The following is a 19218-nucleotide window of genomic DNA, read 5'->3' as shown; positions in this document are numbered from 1 at the left end:
TCATGAGAAACGCTGGGCTGGAAGAAGCACAAGCTGGAATCAAGATTGCTGGGAGAAATATCAATAACCTCAGATATGCAGATGACACCACCCTTATGGCAGAAAGTGAAGAGGAACTAAAGGGCCTCTTAATGAAAGTGAAAGTGGAGAGTGAAAAAGTTGGCTTAAAGCTCAACATTCAGAAAACGAAGATCATGGCATCTGGTCCCATCACTTCATGGCAAATAGATGGAATTTATTTTTTTGGGCTCCAAAATCACTGCAGATGGTGACTTGCAGCCATGAAATTAAAAGACGCTTACTCCTTGAAAGGAAAGTTATGACCAACCTAGATAGCATATTCAAAAGCAGAGACATTACTTTGCCAACAAAGGTTCGTCTAGTCAAGGCTATGGTTTTTCCTGTGGTCATGTATGGATGTGAGAGTTGGACTGTGAAGAAGGCTGAGTGCTGAAGAATTGATGCTTTTGAACTGTGGTGTTGGAGAAGACTCTTGAGAGTCCCTTGGACTGCAAGGAGATCCAACCAGTCCATTCTGAAGGAGATCAGCCCTGGGATTTCTTTGGAAGGAATGATGCTAAAGCTGAAACTCCAGTACTTTGGCCACCTCATACGAAGAGTTGACTCATTGGAAAAGACTCTGATGCTGGGAGGGATTGGGGGCAGGAGGAGAAGGGGACGACACAAGATGAGATGGCTGGATGGCATCACTGACTGGATGGATGTGAGTCTGAGTGAACTCCGGGAGTTGGTGATGGACAGGGAGGCCTGGCGTGCTGCGATTCATGGGGTCTCAAAGAGTCGGACACGACTGAGCGACTGAACTGAACTGAACTGATAGCTGATTCACTTTGCTGTAGAGCAGAAACTAATAGAACATTATGAAGAACCTATGTATTGAGATCTTCCCAGGTGGCTCAGTGGGAAAGAATCCGCCTGCCAATACAGGAGATGCAACCACACTCAAATAAAAATTAAATAAAAAAATTAAAAAAGCAAAACAAAACCAACCAACAAACCAAAAAAAAAAGCCTTCAGAAATTTAGTTTACAAATATTGAGAGGGTGTATCTGAGTAGATGAAAGTTAGTCAATAGAGAATGTTGTCAGGCACCAACATCTAGGTAGGTGGACTGGCGAGTTCTCACACTCACAGAACAGGCTCCAGGTTTGGGGTTTCCTGGCAGTTAAGATCCAGCGCTTCTCCAACCCGGAGGGAGTGGGGGGCCAATGCAGGAGCGCTTTGGAGGCGGAGCGTGGGGGGGGCGCTGAGATGGGAGTGAGGGGTGGGGATGATCTGGGGGAGGTGCTAGAAGGGGAGGTTGCGGGAGGGGTGGGGCCGGGGGCGGGGCGCTCGGGGGCGTGCACACCGGCGGGGACACGCGCTCCCGGCCGCGGCAAGTCGCTCCAAGTTCCCTCCCTCGCTCCCTGGCGCTGGCAGCCGGAGCCCTCCCACTCGGCTCAGACCGAGCCGCCGCGGCCGCCGCCAGCTCGGCCCCCCAACGCCTCGCGCCCCGGACCCCGTGGCCTTCCCAGTCCCTCGCTCTGCCCTCCGGTGGCCCCGGCGGCCCGGCCCCCGTCCCTCGCGGGCCTCGACTCCTTCTCCCCGCCGTCCCCGGAGCCCGGTGCCCGGCTCGAGCCGCACAGGGGAGCGCGGCCGAGGTAAGGCTGGGCCGGGGGCCGAGTTGGGGGGCAGAGCCGCGCCCCGATCGCGCACAACGCCGAAGCTGCGCGCGGCCGCGGAGCAGCTGGGTCCGCCCCTGCAGCTCCCGCCAAGCCTGGGTCTCGGTTCAACGGGGCGCGCGGGCCGCGTGGCCCGGACCGACCCCGGCCGGCGTTCCGGGCCGCGAGCTCGCCGCGCGCCGGGGGTTGGCTGGAGGCCGGAGCCGGGGCCCGGCGAGCTGGGCGCGCGGGTAGGCGCTCCTCCCGGGACCCCCTCGTCCAGGGCCCCCCCGCTCGGCCTCTCATCTCTGGTCCTGAGTACTTTGCGAGTATCGGTCTCTTTTCCTCGTGGGCTGGGAATTCCTGCAAGATATGCAGATTCCGAGGCCCCGAAAGTTTGTTTTGGGGGACCCCCTCGGGCCCCATTCGTGGTCTCAATTGTCTGGACTTTCTTTGAAAGCGTTCAGATCTGAAATAGAATTAAGTGACCCCTGGCGCGCTGGCTCCCCATCACCCGCGGAGCTGGGAGCCCGGCTGCCGAGCGCGCTTCCTAGGGGCTCTGCTGCTGGTGGTGGGGGACCCGGGCGGTGACAGCTCTCCTGCAGGGTGCAGGCCGGGAGGGAAGCGAGGGAACTTCGCCGTGAGCTCAAATCCCTCCGCAGAGCGGAAAGCGAGCACCTGATGCCCGGTTTTTTAACCCTTAAGAGTTGGTGTTCAGCTTTATTGAGCCGCAAAAAGTAAGCAGGCTTTCTTTCCCGCCCGAGATAGGAGCTAACTTTGTGTTTTTCCTGCCGGCCACGTCCTGTTCACAACCTCGCACACAAATGTAACAACACTGCGTGGCTGGTATGGTCAGGGCTGCGCGCTGGTCTGATTTTGAGGAGGCGGATAGTAGAGTAAGCATTTTTTGCAGTATAAATAGTAAATGACTGTAAACGACTTCCATTTTCTTCATTTCCCCTGTTGGAGTTCAAGTTATTTATTTAGCCTTTTCCTTCCAATTTACACTTAGAGTCGTTCCATGGAAAATACCCGAATTAACTTGTACTTATTTTGCGACGTCACCACTCCTAGTCATTCCAATGAGCTATTTCTTAAGTACAGTTATTCTGACATAAGGGTTTTCTGGTAAGCCAGCCTTCTTCCTTGAGTTAACACTCCATCGACTTGCCCTATGGTATTTAATCTGTGCCATTACTATAGATGGTATTTTGACAACCTGATAATCTGTAAAGAGCTTAGCATTGTGCCCTCCGGGACGTGGTGCTAGGGAAGTGTCAGCTGGTTTTATTTATAATTTTTATTATCAGTCGATATGTTTTTTTCTCTATGGAAAATGGTTGTTTTAATTCCCGATCTTTTAATTTATGGTCTGTTTTATGTCTGCGGTTTAGTTTTAGATCAGGATTGAGGTTGGGTTGTTTTGCTTATGACAGGCTGTTGTATGTGTTCTTATACATGAGATATAGCAGATCTCAGAATGAGAACACAGTTCTGCACATGCTCATATACAGGCACACTTCATGAGACCTCATTATCCTTAAGGGCCTCCTTGTCTAGGGAGAAGCCTAGACATTAGGAGAAACCTGGGCTCTGATCCCCATCCTGAACCCCCTTGTTCTGTAGGTTTAGAATCATACTTTCAATTCCTTGTGGCTGCTACCACAGCAGTTAGGTGGTTCGCACTGTGTCAAAAGGTAATAAAGATAAATACGTGTACCCTTTATATCTACATCAGCCAGAACACATAATTCTTATCCGTGCTTTAAAATCTGCGGAGTAAAATCTGCTAGTGTAACTAGCAAAGAAAAATCAAAGTGGCTTAATGATCATGTGTTCATAACAGAAAGATGATGTCTGTTACCTAGATATTTGAAAAGATTGTTAGGAGTTAACCCTCATTTTGGGGTTTCCCCCCTACTCACCACTTTTAACTTTGAAGTGACATCTTTTTCATTCCTAAATAGTTTTCTTAGCTTAAGCCAAGCTCAATGTTAACTCGTGGGGCCTGCAGAGCTGGGCTGCTGTGGGGACCATGTGGCAGTAGATGGTGCTGTGACTGGTGCTGGTGGGCTGACGAGTGTGATCCAATGGAGTTGGAGGAGGGATTCCTTTCTCAGTTTTGTTTCTCGTCCTCTCCCCAAAATACACTCTTTCTGCACTGATACCTTCTAACAATCTTCTTAGGAATAGACTTTTAAGAAAAGTTTGGTCTTTGCATTTTCAGCTTTTTACAACTATTGGCCAAATTTTTCTCTCTGAAAAATTCCAGGTGTTAAGAATAATTCTAGGTATTCCAGGTGTTAAGACAAACATTGTCGGCCAGAATTTGATTTAGTTGACTGTACCCTGGACTCTTCTTTTCCCCTAACAGAGGAAGATTGATCATTCTGAGCCTAGAGGATCTCTCAGCAAACCTGGGCTTTTTTCTTTTTCTCCTCAACACTCAACTCCTAGGAGAGAAAAACAAATAAGAAACCTACTCACTTATTGACTTTAAGACAGCCACTTACTAGAGTGAATTCTCGTGTATTCTGGTTTTTACTGTCATTCTGCCACTCCATACAATGCTGCAAGAATTGAAATTCAGGCTGAAGCCTCTGGAGCTCTGCAAAGGCATGACTCATCCACGAAAAATATATTCACTCCACTTAGTACAGCACTGAGCAGAGGAGGTAGCGCAGGAACGAGGGGGTTCTGGATTGTAATGAGGATTATCTCTCTGGCCAGCGTGGGGACTGGCTGAGTTCCAGGCAAATGACGCTGCATCCTCTAAACTCCGGCAGCACAGGGTCCTTGCTGTTATCTCCTTGCTTCAGGTGAGGCTAAGTGACCTGGCTGAGTCATGGAGCTCCGGAGAAGCAAAGCTGCAGTTTTAACCCAGGTGTGCCTGTGTCCTGGTGGCTCAGTGGTAAAGAATCCACCTGCCAATGCAAGTAGGTTCAATCCCTGGGTCGGGAAGATCATCTGGAGAAGGCAGTGGCAACCCACTTCAGTATTCTTGCCTGGGAAATATGGACAGAGAGCCTGGCGGGCTACAGTCCATGAGGTCTGAAAGAGTCAGAGACAACTACGCACGCATGCATACACATAAATGTAGTATTGATTCTAAATTTTGTTGGGATAAGCTATGGAGTGATTTGTGTGGAAGATTTTGGTGAACAGTAGTAAGGAAATTTAGCGTTTTGTTGTTCATAGATGTCATGGTCCAAACAATTAGTTCAAGTCATTAGATACCAGCGAGGAAATGTATTGCAGAATACACTTTCGTTGTTTTTAAACCCAGGTTTGTTTCTGGACTGTCTTTATGTGATACAAAATTCTTGAAGTTAAATCATACATCTTCTCTCTTATTCTGACATGTTTGATTCCCTCCTGCTTGTGAGAAAGGCCTGGGAGTGATTTTCACATTTTTAACTTTTTGCAGTTTGAGTCCCCTAAGGATAATCACGTAAGAACACAGCATTTAAAGACATGAGACTTGTTTTTAATTTTTTTTTAAGGAAACATTAGTAGGTGAAGCAAATTGCTTCCTTTTTCCAGTATGATTAAACAATTCTAAAGTGGAACTGGCACTAAAGATGGAATTTGAACATTATAAACACTTTAGGGAGAAGTTCAAAGGTGAAAACTCAGCCCAAGGAAACAATACGTCATTTGGCAAACAGATTTCTAGAAAAATTATAAGAATTCTGTACTGTGTTTTATACATCAGAGCAAGATCAGTGGGTTTTGGAATTGTCCATTTCCAGGTAAAGCTTTTAAAATTACAGTTTGGAAGCATATGGGAAATTTTGGAGTAGTTAGGTTGTAATGCAAAGCATTTCCCGCCCCGCTCAGGGCCCTGTTAGAAGTTACTTTCATCTTTTTTGTCTTTTTCAGGAAGAATCACTGATATCTTTCAAAATAGCTCTTCTTGGCAGCGTTTTTTTGGTCCCATTGACTGGAAGGTAATGAAAATAAAGTAATTATGTGAAATAATGTAGTTTAGTAATTTCTTCTATTATGATTGCTATATTAAACAGATATTTATAGAGGGTTCTTTGTGTGGCATGTCCTGGAGATAAGTAGTGCCCAGGAAAGACAAGGTCCCTGCCTCATTGAGGGATTCTGGTGTAAAGTGGGACAAAATAGATGAAGTAAACAAGTAACTGAAAAGCTAATTTGAAGCAGTAATAATTGCAGTCAAGACTGAGGGTGGCATTCATATCTGAGGACCTCATGGAGGCTGATTGAGTGGAGACATTATGTGAGAAAAAGAAGCAACCTCTGGAAGGTCTCTGGGCCGAGAAGACAGACAGCCTGTGCAAAGGCCCCGTGACCTTTGTGAGGAACAGGGGACAGTAGCAGAGGAGGTGAGCAGGGCCTTCCTTGAGGACCCAGGGTGAGGGAGGGGGGAGTTTCTCTTTATTCTGTATGCAGTGGGTCCTGCTGGAGGGTGAGACTCGCTCTCATTCTCAGGTTGGCAGTTCAGTGTGCCCACCTCATGGTGACCAGTACCAACTGGGCTGCAAGGAAAGCAGAGGAGATATGTTGAATTTCTGCTCACCTGACACACTGTTCCCTGGTGGCTCAGATGGTAATCTGCATGCAGCATGGGAGACCAGGGTTCGATTCCTGGGTTGGGAAGATCCCCTGGAGAAGGGAATGGCTATCCACTCCAGTATTCTTGCCTGGAGAATCCCACAGAGGAGCCTGGTGGGCTACAGTCCACCAGGTCACAACAAGTCGGACACGACTGAGCGGTTAACACTTTGACACAGTATTGCTCTTAAGATGTGTCACTGCTGTGTACACCATTGAGAAAGAAAGCAAACTTCCCATTAAGCTCTGCCTGTAAGGACCCGCTATGACGTGGATCCTCATTTCAGATGTCAACACTGGAAAATAGAGTTGCCTTAGATTTGGTGAAATCTGGTCTTTTCTGGAGACCAGGCTGAGAGGGCCTGCTGATTTGTATTTCAGTTTTATTTGCGCCTGCATGATATGAGTTGAATTCTGTTATTTGGAAGGATCTGGGAGGAGGGGCTGTGTAGAGGGATCTCTTACCTCTGGATTGGAAGCTGGTGTAGAAAACTGCATCCCTTGTAAGTGACTTTCTGCTGCTTCACAACCGCGTGAGAAGGCATTTGCAGATAATGTTCCCGCAGGTGGACTGCAGACTGTGGATGTCAGAGAATCAAGGGAACTGGGACAATCTGGATCTGCCAAGCTCAAGGGGACACACAGACACTGTGTGCTCATTCAGAGTGGGCAGCACATCCCCTGGGAGCTCCGAGCTTTGTTTCTCTCTGTCACTGGGAGCAGGGCGGGGCGAGGGCTTGGATAACCAGGCCAAATAACCGTGAGCCAGCAAACCAGTAAGCGGGTCCCTGAGAGGCTGGGAGAGGGCGCCTTGCTCATGGACCCGGTGTGGGTTTAAAGATTGGCTCTATGGGCTGAGCGTGTTCCTCAGGCTTCGGGAACCTCAGTTTCCTGATCTATCAGATGAGAAACTGTGGGACCCACTTTAGGGGATCATTGGGGGGTTTAAGGAGGATGGTGCTGGCATACTAGCCAGCTGTCCGTGGAGCTTGGTTGGTGTCGGGGGTTACCACCTCTTGGATGTCATCTGTCCCTGCATCCGTCTTGAGGGTTCTCATTACACAAGTCACAGCGTGAGAGTCTCTTTTTGAGAGGCTCACCCCGACTGCTGAAGCTAAGGTCCCTCCTTCTCCAGCCACTCTCTGGCCCCCAGTCTCGTGGTATTTTCTTCAGCTCATTCCTAAGGGAAATTGTGTATGTGTTGTTGTTGTTATTATAAGTGTGTTTCTCCAGGTTGAGCAGGTCACTGTTGCAAGGACTGCTGTGTCCACAGGGCCTGGGACGAGGCTTATTTACCTACTGGCTATGCAGGTGACACTGCTGACAACGGGTCCTTCCCATGGGACCCAAAGGATAGCAGGGCTCTTCTCTGACTGTTTTTTTGGCTGCAATGATGGGCCTTCCAGACCAGCAGTAGAATTCTGGGATCCAGCAAGCAGGCTCCAAGCCAGCCTTCAGAGAGGACTTTGGGGATGCAAGTTGGGGAAGAGGGAAAATTTCTATCTGGAAATATGGGTTTCTTGGGACTGTGGAACTGCTTGTGGTTTTGCATTTCAGAGGGTGTCACCTGCTTCATCTTCCAGCAAATGTCACCAGAGGCTGATTACTTAATACCTGATATACCAGCTTATAGGCACCCTTCTCCTTCTATAAAGCACATCAGGAAATGTGGTGGGGAAGTGTGCCTGCTATACAAGGGACCGGGCTGTCACACATCACACTGCTCTGCCCCCTGGGAAGCTGGCATTGGAATCAGGGTGGAGCTGGCAGCCTGGTGAACCTGCCCGGTCAGCCCTCTGGATCATGGGTTATTCCTCCCATTTCTAAGTCATATTTTGTTACTGGTGATGCTGTATCCATTATAATGGCTTTTCTTGCTTCACTGATTTTGATGCTATGTTTTTGTATTTTTTTGAAAAGGAAATCATTTTGGAAATAAGAATATTTCATCTTTCCTAGTGTTTGCTTGTTGACTGTAGTCTTTGGGTGAAGTTTAGCACATAAAATGCAAGGATATTTTCAAATTCTCGTGCAAACCCTCCAACCATCCTAGATGGGTGAGCCTGTTTACTCACCCACGTGAAAACTATTAATCATCTTCCAATCCCTGGCTCTCAGGGGGCCACCGTTTCCATCAGAAATGGACAGTTGGAAACTGGGAACTCAGTGGTGTTGGGAAATACCAGTGACCCCTGACAGTGCTTCTGTTTTGACTACATAGTTAGAACAAGGTGAGTTGGGAGGTTCTCTGTACACTTGACTATGAGTTGGGGATTTTTAAAATCCTTTTAGTCCATCTCCGGCCAGTGCTCACTCAAATGATCACTGATTGGAATGTTGTGATTTTAAGAATCAGACGTTTTTTCTTCCTGGTGAGTTTTGTTCTTGTTCAGTGATCTTGAAGGAAGAAGAGAAATCATTGTGGTGGTCTGGAATTCAGCTAGTCCTGGGTGCTCTTCCCAGCTCCTGTAGGCTTTGTTTTAACCTACAATAAGACTCGATGTCTAATCAGCCTTCTTACAGTTTTTGGTCAAAGTGGCCACCATCTTTCAGGGGATAGACTGGCTGTCTCATAACTTGTTCTGTAATTTAACGGAGATTATTTTTCTAATCCTTGTTAGTGAATTTATATTTACAACTCTTGTAGGGGAGTATTACAGAGTTGTATAAAATCTATCTTCTGGGGGAAGTTGAAATATTCTGTTAGGTCATGCTGGAGGATATGTGGAGTCTACCTGCGTTGTTTGGAATTCTTTTTTTTTGGCTGTGGTGGGTCTTCGTTGCTGTGCGGGTGCTCTCTCTGGTTGTGGTGTGCAGACTGCTCACTGTAGTGGCTTCTCTCACTGCAGAGCCTAGGGCCTGCAATAGTAGCAGGCTCAGCAGCTGCAGTTCTCGGGCTCTAGAGCACAGGCTCAGTAGTTGTGGCACACGGGCTTTGCTGCTCACGGCATGTGGAACCTTCCCAGTCTAGGGATCAAACTGGTATCCCTTGCCTTGCAAGGCAGATTCTTATCCCTGGACCGTCAGGGAAGTCCTTGGAATTTGGTTTTAAGCAAATTTTCCATACAAGTGATGGGAGTCCCATGCATGGGTGTGTGCGTGCTCAGTCATGTCTGACTCTTTGTGACCCCATGCACTGTAGCCCACCAGGCTCCTCTGTTGCAGGGATTTCCCAATCAAGACTACTGGAGTGGGTTGCCATTTCCTCCTCCAGGGGATCTTCCTGACTCAGGGCTCAAACCCGTTTCTCCTGTGTCTCCTGCATTGGCAGACAGATTCTTTACCACTGGGCCACCTGGGAAGCCCCCGGAGTCCTATGCATGGCAGGTAGTCTGAGTAGGGTTACACTTCTCCAGCTGTAACCCCCGTGCTCACCGTGAGCTTTGCAGCGGCCACGTTTCCCCAGGTAGGAGCTGCCCTGCCCTCACTGCAGCATGAAGGGTTCCAGCTCACCTGGTCAGGTGTGCTTATTGGATTTCTCCCACAGGAATTTTTCCTTTCAGAATCCACAGACACACATCCGAACCTCTTCGGTTGTTAATCCTCCATTGCTATTTCCGTGTGCCTTTTCCAGTAGAATCTCAGCGCGAAGCATTCAGCTTTTGAAAAGCTCTGTAGTTTCTCTGGCTCTTTTCCTAAAGGTGTTGAAGTGAGTTGAGTTCATGATCAAGAGACCACACCCTAAGGCCTTTTAATTAAGCAAACCAAGACGTTATCACGTGTTCTTATACATTTTGTCTCAGGAATACTTAAGGATCTTCATTTTATTTATGTATTTATTTAGATGAGAAAAAGAGCGTCTATTAGCTCGCAATTTAAAATATAAAGCCCTTATCCCTCAGTGGCTTAAAATGGAATAATATCTTATACCTGAGGACAGGAGAAAGGGGTGCTCTCAGTTAGATGAACAACTCTCCTACCCCCAAAGTTTTATATTTATCACTGAAATTTACCTTTCTGATTTTATTTAATTTTTTTTAACTTTTTATTTTGCACTGGAATATGGCCGATTAGCAAATAATGTTGTGATGCTTTCAGGTGAACAGCAAAGGGACTCAGCCATACGTTTACATGTACCCATTCTCCCACAAACTCCCCTCCCATCCAGGCTGCCACATGACATTGAGTGGAGTTCCCTGTGCTGTACATTAGGTCTTAAGGACCTTCATATTACTTTGGATTTTTCATTTTACCAGATAGTACTGACTATTCACGTATACCTTATATTGGTCTGGGTTCTCCACAGAAGCAGAACCAATAGGATCTCAATCTTGATCTCAACGAAGTTTATTGTAATAAATTGGCTCTTGGGGTTTTGCAGGCTGAGAAGTTTTAGAATGTTTTGTTTGCAGCAGGAACCGCAGCAGAGACAAGGGGTCAGCCCCCGTGGGAGGGTATGGGAGACTGGGTCTCAGCTCAGCCAGGTACAGAGAGATCTCATCCCCTCACCTGCCTTGTGGGATTCAGGTCCTCCACCAATGAGACGAGGCCACCTACACTGGGGAGGGCAACAACTGATCAGTCGCATATAACCAAAACGTACTCATTTCTCCCAGAGCTCACATTTAGATCGACTCATTTAGAATGGTCTGGGCTTTCCTGAGGTTCCTTATCTGCTCCTGTCTGGATCATGAGTTGGTTTGAGACTAGAAATGACCACAACAGCACTTTGGTACCAAGCCTGGGAACCTTGACTGTGGTGGGTAGCCCTTGCAATCAGGTGGTGCAGCCTTAGCAGATTCCAGTAGGTTGACTTTAGGGTCTTTATGAAACTCCAGAAAAGAGTTTTGTCTAGAATCCTAATCCCCTTAGATGAGACTGGCTGAGGCCAAAGGTAAATAGAGCTAAAATCTTTTCTCCTTCCATGTTCCACCGTTAGGACCTGGATGCCAGGCCTTACTGAGCTGTTTTCCAAAACCAGTGCTCAGATTTTGGCTAACTGATACAGTACCTGCGTACCAGGTGGTGCTGGGGTAACAAACCCACCTGCCAATGCAGGAGACACAAGAGATGTGGGTTGGATCCCAGGGTCGGGAAGACCTGGGATCCACTGGAGAAGGAAGCGTAGTGGAGGCAGTAAAGGGAAGAAGGCCCAGGCAGGGATATCAGCTGGAGAGGAAGAGCAGACTAAGACCTGAGCTGCGGTGGAAGGCACACCAGGAGCAGGGGAGATATTTCAGAATCAGATGGAGGGGGAAACCCAGAGAGGATGTCAAAGGGGGCTGGGGTCGTCACTGCAGGATCGGGTGATGGTGAGCTCCAAGCATCACCTGGCTTGGGTGTATTCTTGCCTGGAAAATCCCATGGACAGAGGAGCCTGGCTGGCGACAGTTCATGGGGTTACAAAGAGTCAGATGCGACTGATGTGGTAACCAGTGGTGTCAATAGTGACGGACACCACTTCATTTCTTTGTAGCCCTTGGAATCCAGTGGTGTGGCACCCATACTCATGTATGCTTGAGTGCCTGCTGTTTACCAGGGACCATGAATGCTCCCCGGTGGGGTGGATTTCACTTGTCTTGCTTGAAGCTCTAGTGGCTCTGAGCCTCTGGGCCACCTCCTATAGAGCTTCATCTTCATCTCAGCCGTCTCTTAGAACTTCCTTTCCCTAGTTCTGCCTCCAAGTTCCTGCCCATCGTGGGAGAACTGACGTGACCTCTTCCAGCCGTGTCCATCATCTGAAATGCCCTGTTGTCCTCGTAGAAAGTGTCCATGTGACTGGGGTCACACGCATCACAGTGTTGCTCACTTGGCATGGGGGATGCAGCATCCACAAAGCACAGATTCGTCTTTACAAGAGAAAAAAGTAAAGCTTCGTCCCTTTTTCTTTTCACAGTTACTTTTTGACCCCTCCATCCCCTCTTTGAACAAAAAGTAATACCGAGGGAATATTGTATCAAAAGCTATTTTTTTTCTTGCATTTTGAAAAGTAGCAAAACTCCCTTAAGAAACTTCCCTCTACTGTTAAGAGGGTAAATTCCTCAAACCTAAAATAGCAAACCTAGTAGTAAGCAAGACAGCTTTTGTCTGTGCTCATAGATGTTTAATGCTTTGTGATCTAATGAAGCGACTGTGTGAGAGCCACGAAAAGCTCGCCTTTGGGAAGGGGTGACTTCTCCCCTCCATCTCCTGCCCCCCACTGCATCTGAGCTGAGGCTGCGCCTGACCGGAGTCCCCCGCTCAGCTGAGCGGGAGAGGCCTCCGGACTGAGGGCAGAAGTCTGGCCAGTATTCTTCAGCCCATCCATGTTCCTGCCAGCTGATGCTTGGAGCTCACCATCACCCTGATCCTGCAGTGAGGACCCTAGTCCCCTCTGACATCCTCTCTGGGTTTCCCCCTCCATCTGACTCTGAGATAATCTCCCCTGCTCCTGGTGTGCCTTCCCCCACAGCTTAGACCTTGGTCCTCTTTTCCTCTCTGACTGATGGCCCTGCCTCCACCGTCTTCCCTTTCCTGCCTCCACTGTGCTCCCTCTGAATCAGCTGTGTCACTGGCTTGTCACATTGCCTGGCTACCCTAGGCCCCACTCAAGTGCCTAGGACAAAGTCTTGTTAACCCACCATCCAGGGCTGCCCTGCCTTGGCCCTGGGGCCTCTGCAGCCACTTCCCTGGGCTTTGCCTGGCACTGTATCTGCTGCTTCCTCTCTCTACTTTATGCCCTCCTGATCATCCTAAAAGGCTCTGTTATGTCTCAACTTTAGTTATTTTCCTTGACCTCATGTGGTCTAAATAAAAAAACAGAATAAACAATCACACCTTTTGTGATGTTCAAGTAACTTGAATGCACGCATTCGTACTCAGTCGTGTCTGACTCTTTGCCACTCTATGGACTGCAGCCCGCCAGACTCCTCTGTCCGTGGGATTTCCTGGCAAGAATACTGGAGTGGGTTGCCATTTCCTTCTCCAGGGGATCTTCCCAACCCAGGAACCGAACCCAAATCTCTTGGGTCTCCTGCCTTGGCAGGCAAGTTCTTCACTGCTGAGCCCCCTCGGAAGCCCAAGTAACTTGAATGCAAAGGCGTAAAAGTATGTCTCTGCCTTATCGCTACTGTAGGATTCAGTGGAGGGACAGGAATTGTATCTCACAGCTTTATGTGAGTATCTGCTTGTGTCCGAGTCCACTCTGCTGCCCTGAGGGTGGTTTGCATCTCAAGATCAAGGCCAAGGGCCTCTCCGGTGCAGGGGAAATTTGAAGATAGGATGAAGACACCACTATTGATAATATCCTGAGACATTATGGAGAAGACAAGAGATGCCAGAATTAAATGCCCCGATTCTTCAGAAAATGCCAAGAGATTCTAGCCCTGCACTGTCCAGTGTGTTGACCGCTGGTCGCACGTGACTTCTGGGTACTGGCTTGGTGGCTGGCCTCAATCGTAATATCCTCCAAGCATAAAATATCACATTTTGAAGATTTGCTTGGAAAAAACATGTAAAATAGTTCATGAATAATTTTTATATTACATGTTTATGTGATACTATTTTGGACAGATAATATATTATCGTTAAAGTATATTATCAAGCTTATAAATAAAATATATTGTCAAAATAATTTCACCTGTTTTGGATGGCTAATATAGTATTATTAAAATATATGATCAATTTTATAAGTAAAATAGATTATCAAAATGATTTCACCTTTTTTTTTTTTTTTAATTTTTGCTATAGCCACAAGAAGTGGCGCTAGTGGTAAAGAACCTGCCTGCTAATGCAGGAGACATAGGAGACACAGGTTCAATCCCTGGGTCAGAAAGATCCCCTAGAGAAGGAAATGGCAACCCATTCCAGTATTCTTCCCTAGAGAATCCCATGGACAGAGAAGCCTGGAGAGCTACAGTCCATAGGGTCACAGAGTCAGATACGACTGAAACAACTTAGCATGTTACCCACAAGAAAATGTAAAAGGACATACATGGTTAGCGTTTGTGACTTGCATTGCATTTTCCTGGGAGGATGCTGTTCTAGACTCTACAATTCATGGCTTTTCCTTCACATCCTTGGTAGCATTCTACAGCATAGTGTGGAGCAGATGGCTGGGCACTCGTAGGAAAGGAAGTAGTGAGAACTAAAGGCAAGATAGTTTTGCTAAGAACAGATCGTGCCAAGTGAACCTCATTTGTTTTTTGTAAGGTTACAAGGCTAGAAGATCAGACAAGTTCTCCTCTGATAAGCTTGAGGACAGTTTAGGGAGCATGAAGTTGTTTTAATGATGTGGCTGCCTCTGTGGCTGGTTGAACTCAGTTCCCAGAATAACTTGTGTTGATGGTTGTGTTGAGAACAGGCTGGGAGATGCTCTCGGGCTTCCCATAGTGCTTGTTTCATAAATGAGAGTCATTTGTTAAGAGGTCGAGTTCGGTCAGGTTTGGGTAGTCTGGAAAAGGTTACCCACGCCAGCCGTGGTTGGTAGCTCATTCATCCATCACATGTGTTGAGGGTGTGTTTGCTCAGGCACCATGCTGACTGGGTGCTGGGCGTGAGGACTAATGATACATTCTCCCTGACCTCTAGAGTGACCTTCAAGCTACTGTTTTTGAAAGATCATTCTGGCTTTGCCCACTGGGTCCCTGTTTGGCTGCATCCATATAGAAGTGGATGATTCCGCATCTGGTCAGGCTTTTTTGAACTTTGGTTGAAAATTATGGACCTTCTGGGCCTTCCCAGGTGGCTCTGGTAAAGAACCCACCTGCCAATGCCTGGAGACATAAGAGACCGATTCGATCTCTGGGTCAGAAAAGTCCCTTGGAGTAAGAAATGGCAACCTGCTCCAGGATTCTTGCCTGGAGAATCCCATGGACTGAGGAGCCTGGTGGGCTACAGTCCATGGGGTCTCAAAGAGTCTGACACGACTGAGTGACTGAGTATGCACACATGCATGGATCTTCTGAGCTCTTAGCAATCTAAGAGGCTTGTGGGAAATTCTTTTCAGGGTTGATGCAGCCCATCCATAGCCCTGCTTCCCTCACCTTTGATATTCCATGTGTGTGGGAAGCGGGCGCAGGCCACATTCAGGTGGCGTGGAGTTATCTTAGACTCTGCTTAGATCATTTTCCTGAGGCAGCAGTCCCCCTGTCTGTCCTGCTCTTCAGCTGGGTTGCAGGATATTCCAGAAGCAGCCATATGACATCGCTGCCTGTGTTTTGGTGGAGGTGTAGTCAGTATGTCCTGCGTTATTACCCTCTGTGCTCGACACTTGACATGCTTACAGATTTGTCAAAAACACAAAAGACAAATAATTTGATGACAATCAATAAACTTTAGGCAGAAATGAAGCTCAACTATAGCAACTTAGAAGAAATTTATGTCTGGTTTCTTCTATATTTTGCCCTGTTTCTATGCTTTAATTTTCTCTAAGTCCTGAAGTTTTTAATTTTCTGTTTGTCTCTGATTTTATTTTCTTTTTTCTTAAAGGTATCTCACATCTTTTGGGGAAAGAAGGCCAATTTAAAGTAAAACTAGAGGCTTTCTTAATGTTTGGTTTAGATGTTGGTTTTTTGAACTCTTTACCTTGGGAAGCTAGGAGTTTTATATTTGACCTTATCAAAGCTTTCATATTAAATACTTAGATCAGCGATGAGCAGCTTTCCGTTTATTTATGTATTTTTTTGTAGATGAGAAAAAAAATTAGAGGTTACTTTTTTTTCTGTTCAAAATTACAAGACTTGTTGAGTCCTATGTAAAGGGGGATGAGGCCGATTTTTACAATTTAGTTATCTCTTGGGTAGAATATCTCAAAGAGGGGTTTGATTAGATTTCTGGGCCATGAACAAGGTGCTCTCTGGGCATATTTGGGTGGTCACGGTACCCAGCAGGCAGGCCTCTGGGCTCCTGTGCCTTTGGAGAGCTGCTCAGGGTCCCCTGGGGTTACCTCATTTCTTTCTCAGAACAGCCTGCAGGGTGGTGTTACTACGGTCCCATGTAACGTGGTCGTCAGGAGCTGAGATGGCCTCTTTGAGGTGCTGGCAAGGGGAAGAGCTGGTCTGGTGCCTGTACTCAGGGAGCCAGGGTGGCTGCCTCAACTCTGAGCAGTCAGAGAGGCCCCCACTGCCCTCCTGGCCTGGCCTCCCCTTTCTTGGGGTCATGCTGTTCACCACTCCCACACAACCCCGGGGCAGGATGGAGTCAGCCTCCCCATCTTTGTCTTCCCAGCTGGAGATCTCTGCCCATGGCTTCTCCCAAGATGTCCTGGGGTATCCCTCTGGGGTGTCCCTCTGCCCCGCCGCCCCCCCCCCAAGCCTCGAGGAGCTGTTGGTGGGTCAGGCAAGCAGAGGTCCAGAAGGGGTTGTGGACACTCAGTGCTCTGTCCCCCACGCTGAGCCCAGAGTGTTCCAACCCTGACTTGTGTCCACCTCACCCATAACCTGCCTTTGTGGTTGCCATTTCCAGTTCCATCTTTTCTTTTCTTTTTTTTTTACTTCTCATCTTGGGTCCGTTGCCTCCTGCTCAGAAGCTCAGAGTCAGCTCCAGCTCCACGGTAGATTTAACAGAATCTATTCAGGGCCCTGTCTCAGCAGCGCATTGTTGTTGGAAAACAAGGTTATACCTCTCTTTAACACCAAAATAAACTGATAAATGCCTGTGAATGGAGAAGGAGTGGAGCGAAGTGGCCGGCCTTCAATCCTGGGGCGTTTGTTACCGGCTGGAAAGGAGGCCAGGCCCTGTGTCTCTTGGGGACGGGAGTATCTGTGAATTGAGATCCTGGCCTCCTGGCTGCAGGGCGACACTTTTGTCTTCTGTCTGGCTTGGCAGAGAGTCAAGCAGAATGGGAGCTCTCAGGGTGAACTTGGTGTCACAGTTCTTCCTCGAAAGGCCCTTCGGGTCACCTGCTCCAGTGGTCCGCACCGTGGAACCCGTTACACACCTGGGATTCTGGAGCATCCGAGTGGAAACTGGGTGGGGGGCTGCCCATGTGGTCTCCGGGATGACAGTGATGCAGAGGTGGCTTTAGGAGCCCTGTGTCTGGGCCATGATTCTCAGACTCTAGCTCATCAGTCGCCTGAAGGGTTAAATAGTTGCTGGTCTCTTCCCAGAGTTTCTGATTCACTGAGTTTTGGAAGGCCTGAGAATTTGCATTAAAAAAAAAAAAACTATTAATTTTTATTTATTTTGTCTGCACAGGGTCTTAGTTGCAACATGTGGGATCTAGGGCCCTGACTGGGGATTGAACCCAGGCCCTCTGCGTTGGGAGCATGGAGTCTTAGCCACTGGACCACCAGAGAAGTCCCTGAGAATTTGCATTTTTAACACAGTCCCTGCTGTTATTAAACCACTGATCTGGGCAAAGTCCTCTTTTTTTCTTTTGTGAGTAAACAAATATCATTGAAAAAAAATTTTAATACTACCGTGATATCTTTAGTGAATTAAATTATTTTGCATTGAGTGTTTCCTTAGCAGTTCTTAATCGAGAACCTGTGATAATCACAAGTGACTATTCAAAGGTTTGGGTATTCTATTTTGGCTAATATAATTTCATCACGATTAAGTTCAGTGTACTAAATAATGTCAAAATCTGTTAACTTTTGAAAACCATGATTTACAAAAAATACAAGTAGAAGTATATATATAAATAGGAAATCCTGCTTGGGCAAATTGAAATGAAGACCTCAGTCCATTCAGTTAATAGTCAGTCAATTGTACAGTTTTCAAAGCCAAATGATGGCTTCCCAGTGTTCATCTCAGTTATAAGAAAGGAAAACATACGATTTCTGGATTCAGTTAACGTGTGTATTTTAGATTCCAAATTCCTTTAACAGTAGCATTTTTGAAAAGTCAAATGATGTAATACCTGAGGGCCTTCCCAGGTGACTCAGTGGTAAAGAATCTGCCTGCCAATGCAAGAGACACTGGAGATTTGGGTTTGATCCCTGGGTTGGGAAGCTCCCCTGGAGGAGGGCATGGCAACCCACTCCAGTATTCTTGGCCGGGAAATCCCATGAACAGAGGAGCCTGGTGGACTACATAGTCCGTGGGGTTGCAAAGAGTTACATATGGCTGAGCGACTGAGCATGCTCACAGACACACAGATACACAGATACATACCACCTGAAGCATTTAATCTAAAGGTTGCCAGGTGCTTCATTTGAGATTCTCTAGGTACCACACACGGAGAAGGCAATGGCACCCCACTCCAGTAATCTTGCCTGGAAAATTCCATGGATGGAGGAGCCTGATAGGCTGCAGTCCATGGTATTGCTAAGAGTCGGACACGACCGAGCGACTTCATTTTCACTTTTCACTTTCATACATTGGAGAAGGAAATGGCAACCCACTCCAGTGTTTTTGCCTGGAGAATCCCAGGGACGGGGGAGCCTGGTGGGCTGCTGTTTATGGGGTCGCACAGAGTCGGACACAACTGAAGTGACTTAGTAGTAGTAGGTACCACACAACTTTGTGGGGTCCTGGAGGGTTGGTGATTGAGGTTGGGTGTCTTGTAGGGAAAGTGCTGCGAAGACAGAAAGGGTTATAAAAGCTCTCCCTGGGGCAGGGGAGATGACCTGTGTGTCACAGGCTCTAACTTTCTCGCCATGAATCTGAAACAAAGTGGATAACTTTTAATATAACACTGCTGTTTAATAAGCTGTGGACGTGTATGTTCTTCTCTAAGCATTTTGCATTTGTCTTTAGTCTGTGTGCATTTTCATTGTTAAAATATCAATTCAGTTATGATTTGCTTTTGGGGGTGCCATTTAGTAAACGTTTTAAGGCCTTCAAAAGCAAAACTACGATCTTCATATTTTATTTATGATTATAATGAAAATATGTTCTTGAACATATTCAGAGTTCATAAAATATTTTAAAATGTATTCAGTATAAGATGTGTTTGTTAATTAACATCAAGACTCTGGGCCATGAAAATGTACTTATTGCCTTAGATTTAAAAAACGTTTTTCTGAAATAACATCCTTGTCTTGTGTGCTAAGTCAGTCAGTCATGTCCCACTCTTTGCAAACCCATGGACTGTAGCCTGCCAGACTCC

At 47.1% G+C, this 19218-nt stretch overlaps 1 protein-coding gene across 3 annotated transcripts in view; it reads left to right on the top strand.

Annotated features, from left to right (window-relative positions):
- The first annotated feature begins 1380 nt into the window (after positions 1–1380).
- The window catches only part of FAM110B (family with sequence similarity 110 member B), a 145246-nt gene continuing 127408 nt past the window's right edge, over positions 1381–19218 (top strand). Inside the window, exons 1-3 of one of the 3 annotated variants that reach the window (XM_070382376.1) lie at positions 1381–1661; positions 5544–5611; positions 17361–17543. The gene's annotated coding sequence lies outside the window, so the exon portion shown is untranslated. The remainder of the gene's footprint in view (positions 1662–5543; positions 5612–17360; positions 17544–19218) is intronic. The other 2 variants (XM_070382375.1, XM_070382377.1) reach the window with 2 other exon arrangements.

Source organism: Bos mutus, chromosome 14, assembly GCF_027580195.1.
Source record: "Bos mutus isolate GX-2022 chromosome 14, NWIPB_WYAK_1.1, whole genome shotgun sequence".
NCBI classification, from domain to species: Eukaryota; Metazoa; Chordata; class Mammalia; order Artiodactyla; family Bovidae; genus Bos; species Bos mutus.
Note: the sequence above shows the minus strand (reverse complement) of the source record. Positions and strands in the feature narration are given on the sequence as shown.